Genomic DNA, 13,327 nt, shown 5'->3' on the forward strand with positions numbered 1-13,327 from the left:
CCTCATCTCTAAAATCTACATAGATATTGCCAATCAGAAACTCAAGCATCTTTTTACTATTCACTTCAGAGTACTTGTGTGTACAATCAGAATGAGATGCTCAGAAGGACTTGGATATAAAGGGATCTACTAGGCATAAACAAAATGAATCGTATATAAAAACTCAAAACGTTAATTCAGGAAACTGAACAAACTTACAGAAAAAGATTGGAATTATACAGTGTTTGGGGAAATTGACAAAGCCGCCGAAACGACATAGGAACTTTCTACAGAACAGTATAGAAAGTAAAAAAAACGATCGGGTACAGCTTGTCCTCCCAAATTAAAATATAAAGAGAACACTGCTGAGAAGCTCACTGACATGTACAAATTATGAAGAGAATACTATTCTGATCTTGCTAACGAAAAGCACCCTCCAAATAAATCCTATGAAGATTTCAAACAAAATATAGATAATAACTAATCATTTATGTAATGTAATATTATTTCTATATGTTTCAGGTATCAGTCATCCTTAGTTAATTAAAGAGTTACTCATTGGATGATGGTTATCATTTATGACTGATACCAGTTCTACACAATTTGACAATTTTGGTGTAAAAGACGATCTATACTCCCCAACATGCCAACGTTAGAGTGCCCTGTATTTGGATGTGAGTGGCAGTCTCAGGACCTGGATGCAGCTTTTGCCGCAGCGATGACGGCAGCCCTCCAGATCCACGATAGAACTGTTCACCAGCCACAGGCCCAGCCAGCAGCTGCCGCAGCTCCCAAACTGAAGTTGGACCCACCCACCATAGCTGCTGGATGTGACCCAGACCAGTGGTCAGCGTTCACTCGACAATGAGAGATGTACAAGGTGGGTATGGCCATTGCCCAAAACGTCATACCCACTGCTCTGTTCTACTGCTGTGACTCAGACCTTCGGACCGACGTCATGCGTGACCAACGAGGTAACATCACAGACATGCCAGAGGCAGACCTGATGAATGTCATTAAACGGCTTGCTGTGAAGGATGAGAGCACATTGGTACAACGCATTAAACTCAGTAAGATGACACAAGCACCTGGTACCAGCATCAGAACGTTTTTAGCCAGTCTCCGAGGTCAGGCGTCTCTCTGTCAGTACAAGGCCACATGCAAGGAGGAAGGGTGTAACCACATTTACGACTACAGTGATGAGATCATAAAGGACAATCTGGTTAGAGGAATTGCAGACCCTGAAATTTTGTCTGACCTGCTTGGTGATCCTAAGACAGACAGAACCTTGGAAGAGACTGTTTCCTTCATAGCACAGAAGGAACAAGGCAAAGTTACACGGAGTGCAGTTGGAGATTCAGCCGGTGCGGTGTCGACAACGACCAATAGCCAAAAATCAGTACAAGGACCTGGAGGCAAGTGATGGGCATGTGGTGGACCTGCCCACGGACAAAGAAACGATCGTCGAGCCAGACAAAGAAGTTGCGAGGCCTGGACATCTACATGTGCCAAGTGTAAAGTTAAGGGTCATTATACCAAGTCATGCAGCAAGTGTTCAACGTGTGGTGCCTGGGGACATCGTGATTCATCGTCAAGGGCTTGTACACAGGGACGAGGACAGAAACTCCGCAATCAGGGACCATCACAGGAACCGACGAAAGATGCTGACGACAAGGTTGGTTATGTCTACGACCAGCTATGTACCACATCAGAACAATATCAGAATACAGCACGTCTTGAACATCACATCTTCGAAGGAAAATGGATAGCTAGGCCGTCCAAACCTCATCCGATGCTACTGGTTAATATGACACCTTTGGCCGAGGACCATGCGTCATTTGGACATCCCATCAAAGATGTTACAAGGCTCAAAACGATACAACTGACCATGGTAGCTGACACCGGATGCCAGAGTACGATAATCCCATTGCAGACAGCCAACAACCTGGGAATTACCAGAAAGGACCTAATTCCAGTAAAGCTCGTTATGCGAGGTGCCATCAAAGAAAACCTTGGGGTTATTGGAGCGGTTGCAGTTGATGTGAGGGTCAGAGATGGTTCCAAATCTACACGCACATTATGTTATGTATCTGATGTCATGGAAAAAGCTTTCATCTGCAGGGAGGCACTGGTTTCTCTTGGAATAATTCATGCAGACTTCCCAAACCATCCCGTAGACACATCAGAGAGTTTTGCTTCTGTAGAAGATGAGACTACCTGCTCCTGTCCCAGACGTCAGCCTAATCCACCTCCACTACCAACAACACTACCACCAGGCTTGGACGCTACTGAAGAAAATGTGGATGCATTAAAGGAATTGCTACTTGATTACTACAGTGCTACAACTTTTAACGTATGTGAACATCAACCTTTACCGCTGATGAACTGTGAGCCCCTAAAGCTTCACATAGATCCTGATGCCAGACCAGTTGCTGTTCACAAGCCAGCACTGGTACCCATCCATTGGCAGGATAAAGTCTATGCTGACCTGGAGAGAGACGTAAGGATTGGAGTCTTGGAGAAAGTTAGCCAGAATACCCCTACAACATAGTGTTCCAGGATGGTAGTTACAGGTAAAGCTGATGGTACGCCCAGAAGGACGGTAGATCTTCAACCACAAAACCGTCACTCCGTACGCCAGACCCATCATGTACCGAGTCCGTTTCATCTAGCAGAGAGGGTACCTCAAGGTATGAAGAAGACCGTTACTGACGCTTGGAATGGATACCACTCTGTACCTATTCGAGAGGAGGACCGTCACTTTACCACTTTTATCACACCATGGGGACGGTACAGATACAAGGTAGCTCCACAGGGATTTATGGCCAGCGGAGATGCTTACAACCAACGATTTGATGCTGTCATTACGGACTTCAAGAACAAGGTCAAATGCGTGGATGACACTTGTATGTGGGCAGATTCTGTTAAAGCAGCATTCTTCCAGACGTGCGAATGGTTAGACCTCTGTGCTCGGAATGGTATTACCCTCAACCCGAAGAAGTTCCAGTTTGCTCAAGATATTGTAGATTTTGCTGGACTCACAATTACTCCTACAAATATACGACCAAGCACAAAGTTCCTAGATGCAATCAGCAACTTTCCCACACCATCCGACATTACCGGTGCAAGAGCATGGTTTGGATTGGTCAACCAAGGTGCCTACGCGTTTGCCATGACTAAACAGATGAAACCGTTCCGAGCTCTATTGAAACCATCTACACCGTTCCATTGGACGGATGAGCTAGATGGACTATTTACAAAGTCCAAAGAGGTCATTATCCAGGGGATGAAGGAAGGTGTTCGTCTGTTTGACCCAGCACGCATGACCTGTCTAGCCACAGACTGGTCCATTGATGGTATTGGCTTCTTCATGATGCAGAAGTATTGCAGCTGTGCCAGTAAGACCCCAGCATGCTGTAATGACGGATGGAAGCTTTGTTTGGTCGGCAGTAGATTCACCCACCCAGCAGAAAGTAGATACGCTCCAATCGAAGGCGAAGCCTTGGCTGTTGTGTACGCACTCCACCAGACAAGATACTATGTGCTCGGATGCGAAGATCTCATTGTCGCCACTGACCATAAACCACTACTCCAGATATTGAACGACCGATCACTCACTGAAATAGATAACAGGCGTCTCCTTAACCTGAAAGAAAAGACCCTTGGATACAAGTTTACGGTGGTTCATGTACCTGGGAAGAAGAACCTTGGTCCGGATGCAGCTTCCAGACATCCAGCTTGCCCCCCAGATCGACTGGTATTACCTGGTGATGCCACAGTAGACAAGTCCCTTGACAGTTGCTCTGCCAGTTGTCGTGATACACCCACCAGTTTCGGCCTATCTACTGAGGATCGAGATCAAGCTGATGATACCTCCACAGTTGCTGCCGCTACAACTGCATTAAATGCCAACATCATGGTTGTAACTTGGGATATGGTACGTGAAGCCACAGCATCAGATCCTACGTATATTAGCCTGCTTCAGCAGATAGAAGAAGGGTTCCCAGAGGATTATAGGGATTTGCCACTGGAGTTGCGCCCATTTCATCGTTTTTCTGGCAGTCTATGCTCTGTTGATGGTGTGGTTCTCTTGGGACAGCGTATAGTCATTCCACCTGCCTTACGTAAACCAGTACTCAATGCACTTCATGCAGCACACCAAGGAGTCTCGTCGATGCGTGCCAGAGCCATGGACTCGGTGTATTGGCCAGATATCACGGTGGATATTGCCAGGACGAGGGACCAGTGTGGACATTGTCACCAAATGGCTAAGTCAAACCCCATGCAGCCACCTACTGATATAGTTCCTCCTGAATATCCTTTCCAGAAGATCTGCAGCGACTACTTCACCTACAACAGTAAGGATTATGTTGTCGTTGTGGACAGGTACTCCAACTGGCCCATGGTATACAGATCGGAGTCTGGAGCGGATGGACTGGTGAAGCGCTTTCGTGAGACGTTTGTCACATTTGGTATCCCAGAGGAATTAACATCAGATGGAGGTCCTCAGTATACAGCTGGAAAGACACAGGAATTCCTGAAAGCCTGGGGAGTCAGACATAGAATCTCATCAGTTGCAAATCCACATGCCAACTGCAGAGCTGAAGTTGCAGTGAAGATGGTAAAACGTATGCTTGCGGACAACATCACAGCCAATGGTTCCTTAGACGTGGATAAGTTTCAGAGGGCTTTACTTATATACAGGAACTCCATTGATCCAGAGACGAAGGCATCCCCAGCCTTGATCCTGTTTGGTCGTCCGATCAGAGATGCCGTACCAATCGTAATGGGTAGATATTCGCCTCATGATACATGGAAGGAACTGATGTCGAGTAGAGAGTTAGCTCTTGCCAAACGCCACTCAAGAGAGCATGAAAGATGGAATGAGCATACCCATCAGCTACCACCACTGCAGGTTGGAGACCATGTGTATATCCAAAACTTAATGGGCAACCACCCAAGGAGATGGGAACGCACTGGAGTTGTTGTTGAGGTCCGCCAATACCACCAGTATGTGGTACGTGTAGATGGCACAGGAAGGGTTACGCTAAGAAATCGCCAGCATCTGAGGAAATTCACCCCGTTTAACAGCAATTGAAACGATGCCGAAAATGCCACAGCCTTCAGAAAAGACTGTTACAGATGGTTCATCCTCGACTCAGAAAACATTGACTCTAAATCCATTGAAATGTAGCACACCACAACCTTCGCATGTGACTCCCAGGGAGGATGGCCCTTCTGTTCCACCACCTGTTAACCATGGTTCACCTGCTACATCTGGAGAGGTCTCACCTGCAGTCGTGACCCCAAAATCAACCGCTAAGTCGCGTTTATCGCCAAGACGACTTTTGACGGACAAGGACGCAGTCGCTCCTCCGACAGAACATGAAGACAAACCGAAGGTCACACGTTTACCCCGCGCTCTGGCTCGTCTTCAGCCGCACAATGCACCTGGAAAGAAAGAGTTGTTGACGCCTGGAAGACCACGCCGCAATACTAGACAGGATTCCATGGATTCTGCAGAGAATAACTGATTATTGGACAGTTCAATTGATCTTTAATTACTAATGACTAAAGTACAGTTGTGATATGAAACATTCCGTAATTTGATATTTGATTTATAGACCTTTTAAGTTTTATTAATGCCTAAAAAACTTGTCCCCGGGGGAGGAGATAACTAATCATTTATGTAATGTAATATTATTTCTATATGTTTCAGGTATCAGTCATCCTTAGTTAATTAAAGAGTTACTCATTGGATGATGGTTATCATTTAGATAAAACTTTACAGACCAACGATATTGATTTAAAGAGATGCGATCGGATATTCACAGATGGAGACGTTATCTCTGTGTTGGAGATCAAACAACAAACAGAACAACTCACCAAAGAAAAAGCTCCTAGAACAGATTTTTTCACAAACGAACACACTTTTATACAATAGTCATAGTGTAGTCGAATAAATGGGCTTATTTGTTATAATTAGAGAAAAACACGTTCCTGAGATGTTTAAAGTAGGAAAAATTATATCTATCTATAAAGGTAGAGACAAAGATAAGTGTAACCCTTCTAATTAAATGGGTATCACATCGACATCTGTGGTCAGTAAATTATTTGAGTAAAGAATTCTGTCAAAAACTGAAGATGGTTTATTTAACAGTGGTAAATCATTTCCACACAATTTACAATTTAGGTTTAGAAATGATTACGATGTTATTTCAGCATGTTAAATTTTAAAAGAAGTTATTAGCTACAATATAAACAGGGGTTCTCCAGTTTTCTGTGCATTTTTAAATAAAGAAAAAGGATTTGACAGAAAACGGCATCATGGTTTCTTATTCAAGTTGTATAATCTTGATATTGATTCTAGATTTTGGTAAATTTTGATGTACTGATAAAATGAAAAGAAGTGTTTTGTATCATTTTGTCGTGTTAACTCAAATCTGTTCAAAATATCTCAGGGTTTAGGAAAATAGATAGAATATCCTTCTTACAAAAGTTGCATAAGTCAGATGTCTTCAAATTTTTAGGTATTGACCAACGGGAAGAATTCTATGAAGAAATAGGTATTGAAGCCACTGTAAAAAAGAATTATTTGTAGTATTTAAAGACACTTGAAAAGATCACCCTGTTTACAATGTTACAACGCCAAATATAATAACAACGCATATGTAATATGTACTGGAATTTTCATAATTTGTGTTATTACATTTTGCGTCGAGATAAAAGCAGAATGTAATCCGCAAAATGTAAAAACAGACTTTTTAGGATTATTATTTTTGTTTTATTACATGTTGATTTCGACTCAAAATGTAATGACGCACTTCTTGATTGTTATATTTTGCTTTATTTAACTTTTGCGTTGAGGACAATCCAATATGTAATAAACAAAATGTAATAAAACAAAATTCAATTATTTTTCATGCATTTAACGCAAAACATCACAAAATTGATTTAAACATATCTTAAATATATATTTTAAAATAATTTTAAAATATTTTAAAAATATGAATTGGAATTTGTGCTGAAGTGGTTCGGTCTGTTGAAGGTATGAAACAATTTAAGGTTCTTCACAGGTATTCCAAAAACTCGAAAATGAGATAATATGTGTCTTCAGACAATAATACGAAACACATAATTTAATCGAATCGTGAAATTTAACTTGCGATTTTCACCATAAAAAATTTCCAACGGCCGAGAGCGGTAGCTAATAATATCTTCGTCGGTTGGAGCCAGCTGCGTGATTATAAAGCTTGTTGGATGTTGCAACTTGTCACGTACATTCAATATTGTCCACATTTACCTCGTTATAATTCGATAAAACCATATTAATCTGCTAAAATATATAGTTTATTAAATTTTAAACAAATTAAATTTATAAATATTTCTTTAATCTGTATATTTTGTCAGCGTAATCTTTCTTTGCTGTTGAAGCGTATCGAAGGCCTGGAACTTTAATTGATGTGTTATGTCCCTTTCAAATAAAATGTGCATATTGGTTCATTATAAAAACTAGATGAAATCCCGCGCAAGCGCGGGAAATTGAATTTATACCACTACCGACAGAAAATATATTGTAGTTTCTACTGACAGCCTTCAGCTAGGCTTATATCAGGAAAAAAATCCCGCATGCAGTAGATGTACATCCCCCCTTTTCTGTAAAAACTCGAAATATAACAATTTCATTAATTGACGTTTATTGTGAAACCTGTTATACTATGTTATTGATAATGTACTTCTGATGCTCTTATTTCATTTTCGTCAAGGATAAAGCAGCGAATATGTAGTCAGTACATTTTACTGATAAATTTATTTGGGAGGGGGGGATTAACCGGTACTTGGGTCTTGGTTTATAAACATGTATGTACTTTATTGATATGTAAATAATGTTACAGTACTTTACTTTTTTACATATGAATAAGGTACATACATTTTTATAAACCAAGACCCAAGTACCTGTGTAAAAATTAGCTTTTAACGCCCTATGAATAGGCCGAGTATTTTATACAAAAGAGTGTATTCAGAAGAAAAAACTGAAATGTATTGATTAAAGCACAACATTTTACAGCTTTAATTGTATTTGAACAATACCTTATGCATAATTTTCTCTTTTCATGTAAGCAAGTGTATTACGAAGTACAAATTGTACTTCGGGTTCGTTGCCACAATGCTCTCAGTGAGATTATACACAAATTTTACCGATAAATTTATTAGGAAAACCTACTACATATATGTAATAGTCTTTCGATATATAAATATATTCACAACTTATAGTGTTATCAATGATTTACCATTATTTCAATGACTATTCATACAAAGGCTTTTTTAATGTTCACGCAACGTTTTTCATTTTAACATCGAGCTCGATGCTTTATGATGTTCTAGAAGCTTCCGTCAATATTGAGATCGGTGATGACGAAAATAATTTGCACATTTCCCTTTTTAATCGGTTACCACAACTTATTTCTTTTATATCATTGAAATCAAGTTTTGATTGAATAATTCAGTGATGACTTTTTATGAAATAAATAAACGATTGCTTGTTGTCAGTTTCATTAAAAATTGCCAGTAACTTAGATCCGCCAACCGGAAACGCCACCTTACTCACGTTTTTTGCTATTTCATGGCTGTATATAGAAAATGAAAGTAGACTTTTAATTTAATGTACGATACTTACTATGCGAGTGAAATCTAAATATAGTTTACGGACATCATCTTGTATCTAGTTTATTCTTAGAGGAGTAAGTAGGAACTCTGGTGCAGCCGTTTCAGAGTTTATTTGCAAAATTTATTAATTTATAAGTATAGATAACTTGGGCGCCCATGACGGGTCGGACTTTTCTCCTATATTCCTTCCCATTAATTGGTATAATTCATTAATTTTAAAATACTAGAGATGTTTTTACACAAGTATTTAGAACGCATAGATCAATGTGTATTCACGTTTTGAAATAAAGTTAAACACTATTTTTTTTTTTAATTTTCACTTGCAATCGTTTATTGATGCTTTGAGGAGCATTTGGAGAATTTTAACCAATTACAATCGCCCGTAAAGTAGTGATTTCGTACTATCTTTCCACGTTGGCGATTACTACGAAATGAGCTCAACACTCGCAATATTTCCCATTTTCCACATTAATTAAAATTAATAAGATATATCATAGCAATCTTGGGAATCAGTTACTCTTCACTCCATACAATGTATAGGTGGAAACTTGCTTTACAGACAGACAAACCTATGGCAATGGTGTAAACGTTACGGCTTTCACGGACGTTACTAAATTTAAATTTATCTTTTCTCTAACTTTGTTTCTAACATTTTTCTTGAATACTTACAAACATTAACTTAACTTTGATTTACATGTCTAATTATAAATAAGTCTGTATTATCTGTCTGATTACAAACAACCTAAATTACCAAAAATAATCGTGGATCCATTAAAGGGTCTTGATATGCATGTACGACGTGCATGTGTACATCGGATAGCAAATAAGAAGTGTATGTGTGTGTGTGTGTGCCTGGCTTAAGGATGCTTACTTCGTACTTTGATCATTGTATTTTTATGCGCTTGCAAAAAATATCCATTTTAAAGGCCATTATTGAAGAGAGACACGTGATTTGTAAAACACTATAAAGAATTAGAATATACGTATTATTTAATTCATAAATTTAATTATAAATATAAATTAATAAAATTAAATGAAAATTACAAGGCTTATTAAAAGAGCTCAGAAAAAAGACTTTGTTAATGCTTTAATATTTTATTTTTTTTAAATGTTCAATGAATGGGTTTATTTACTAACAAACCTGCACGAAAGGAGGGGACAGGGTATACACACTAAGGTTTTAACACTATTGGCAACCTTACGTAGGATTTGGAACAGATGCTTACACCTGTCCGTACAAATAAAAAGATTTATTTTTCTAAATTTCATGAATATACCTATCATAAAGCAAAAGCAAATTGATGCACTGATCAACAAAATACACCCCCTCTACACGTAATTTGTAACACCTATGATATGAATATTTACAGGTTTTCAACTGCTAATGAAATCAAGATATGATAGAATCAGTTCTAATGGAAGAAATAGTATTTGTTTATTTTTCCTTTTGTTATACTCAAAATGAAAATTATTCTCGAACTTACTGGGCAAAAAGTGTGTTATTAAGTTTTGCGTTACTGCATTTTGCTTAATCTTGACCCAAAATGTAACACGTAAAATGTAATGATCCAAAAATTGTGCTAAAACGTTGACACAAAAAGTAATAATTCTTGTTAAAAAGGACAATATCTGAAAACAAAAAAAAAATGTTCTAAATGGACAAAGAAGAAGGTACGGTTTTAGCTTTATTGTGCCCCAAAAATTTGATGTTTTCAAAAAGTTTTGAAATTGGCTTAAATATTAGTTGGGTATATGACTGTGATAAATGAGGAAAATGTATGGCATGAAGGAGTACCATTCTGGAAATATGATGTCATTAATTTGATGCATTTCTCTATTTTAAACAGAAAAGGCATCAAAATGAACCATTTCAAGGGTTATTTTCTTTAAGAAAATAGCGTCCACAGCCGTCGCCCACTTTAATTTTCGGATATGGTGTGTAAAATTCTTTGAAAAATCATATATCGTAAAATTTTTGTGGGCGATACCTGTGGACAATATTATCTGAAAGAAAATTCCATTGAGAATTGGTGTCTTCTGCAACTTTTTAAGAAAATACGGGAAAATGCACACCTTTATGACGTCACAATTAGCATTTAGGTCATGTGAGAAAAATGATTTATATGATCTCTCTGCATGGAATTTCAATGATTCAGAAACCATGAGTTCTAATTTTTACATCACTTTAATTTTTAAGAAAAACACAGCGCAAGATTTGTATTGAAACTGTGCCTTACATGTATTCTTAGATAACAAGATAATAAATAAACATCATTAAAACAGCAATGTTAACAATGTTTAATTTCTTACTATTTTAAGAAAATATACAACATCATAGGTTTATTTAAAGTGATACAGAGGAAACTCGGACTATGTTTTTTTTTTCAATTTTATGACAATATTATTCTGCAAGTTAAGATTCTACGTATATTTCCACATCATTTTGCAATCATTAGGTGTGTTATAGCTCACGCATTTGGCCAGATAAGTAAATTGCATGCAAAAAGGAATATAAAAACACAAATAAAACCAACGGAATTTATTTCAAAGTGAGGTATATTTATTTCAATTCGTGTAAAACTAGTACGATAATGTTAATATCTTAACAAATATAAATTGAATTTAAAGATTTATCTATTTGTGCATATCTATATTCTTTTTCTACCTTGTAGTCCCTAACAGTTCTGCATACAAATTGAAACGCTACATTTTTAAATTCACAAAATAAATAGAGGATATTCATTTTTGTTTTATTTTTTGATATGGATTTTTTTTTTTCGGATGGAAAAGTATTTTTAAAAAATAATTTCCCGGGTACAAAGCAGAAGAATAATCAATAAAAAAAATCCTGTATCACAAGTAAAATAAATTACATATCCAACTGTAGAAAAAAGTATTTTCTGTTAATTTCAATTTTTTTCCCTTTTTTTCCCTTATGACCAAGTTTAGCTTAAAATATTGAGAAGAGAATATCATTAATGAGTTACATTGATTTCTTATCAAAGAAACTGTATTACTTTCACACTTATCTCAAAGTTAAACATTAATGTTATACCATGTGTATGGAGATAACGAACAGTATTCAAGCTCAAAAGTCCATTAAACAATACAAATTTTGGAGCAGAGCAAACAATCAGAGGTGGGATCAGATGCCATGTTAAATAATTTTGTCATAAAAAATTAATACATGTCAATGGATGAGAATTACTGCGCAGCATATTGATTCATTATGAAATGCTCTTATCTAGAGATATTAAGTGTTCATCATTAAATCAAATCATTTCCTTGTGAATGGCAGTTTTAAGAGAGTATCAGGGCCTTATTTTTAATCAGATTCAATAAGGACGAATTACTTATTAGAATATTTGATTTAGGACATGTTAGGACAAGGTACTGCTGTATTATTTTTTGTCACACTATTGTTTTTCTACACGCAGACATTCAAGACAAAGTACTACACTTCAGAAAAATATTTAGCAGTCTTCATTTGGAATGAGTTCTCTAAGATATTGATATTTGATAGGACACTAGTAGTATTAATCTTGGATACTTAGTAGCAATCCTTTTCTGCAATATAACAATACCTCAACAGGTACTTAGCCCTTTAGGCTTCACAGGATTTGATCACGTGACCAACCAAATTCATTTCGCATTGAAATGTTTAACATTTTTGTTTATTTCTTAAGTTAAATTCGATTTGCTTTGTACGTTTGGTTATTGAATTTACAGTATCTAATCTGATTGAAATATTTATATTTCTGGTCTCACACACTATTTTTGCATAAACGAACGGAATGTGCACACCTCAGTATGACATCAATACCTTACCATTCAATCAGACTAGGATGTCAATGCAGTATTTAGTGTTTGATATCTCGTCACATGTATTTTAGCTGTTACCTTGAGTCAAAGCGCATTTGGCGCTCTTATATCTGTGTGTGACTCGTTGATTCGCAACAAGTTATTAATTATTGCCCTATTGATATTACGTAAACATTCTAGAAATTAACTTTATTTATTGTCTGATTATTATTTTATTGAAATGATTTCGATAGTTTTGTATATTCAAATGTAATACACTGTACTTCGTTCCGCTTTTGCTAGAAATGTGGAGAGTCAATAAAAAACAGACCCATGATAGAGCTAATGCGGTGGCTTCGCTGAAAAGGAGAAATGGAGCGGAAACTTCAAAGTGCACGTAAATAGACATCAAAGACTTAAGGATCGAAGGAATGAGAAGAGGGGAAAAATCTACAGGAGCCATAGCAGGGACAGAGAAAGATTAGGATGCAAGAACTAACAATTATACCAAGTATTATACCCGTGTATGATTTAGGATATTTACAGTGAAACCTATGAAAAATCCTAAAAGTGAACTTTTTTGATACTAGGAATTTGTAGTTTGTATTTTCTTACAGAATATTTATCAATTGAAAAGGATACGTTTAATGAATTTGCAGTTAAAGATTTTGAACATTATTTAAACCATTTGAAATTACGTTGGTACAATGTATCTTTGAGGTATTTATACATGTAGTATCTTTGACCCAACAGGATTTCACTAGTGGGCCAACAAAATAACTACCTTAAATCCAATGTATGTACAATGTTGGGTCTATGCATATTGGGTCAATGCAATGCCAACATAACTACCTTAAGTCCTAAGTAAGTCCGATATTGG

The sequence above is a fragment of the Saccostrea echinata genome, unplaced genomic scaffold (assembly GCF_033153115.1).
Source record: "Saccostrea echinata isolate AGI-Se365-2 ecotype Australia unplaced genomic scaffold, CSIRO_AGI_Sech_v1 ptg000043l, whole genome shotgun sequence".
Lineage (NCBI taxonomy): Eukaryota > Metazoa > Mollusca > Bivalvia > Ostreida > Ostreidae > Saccostrea > Saccostrea echinata.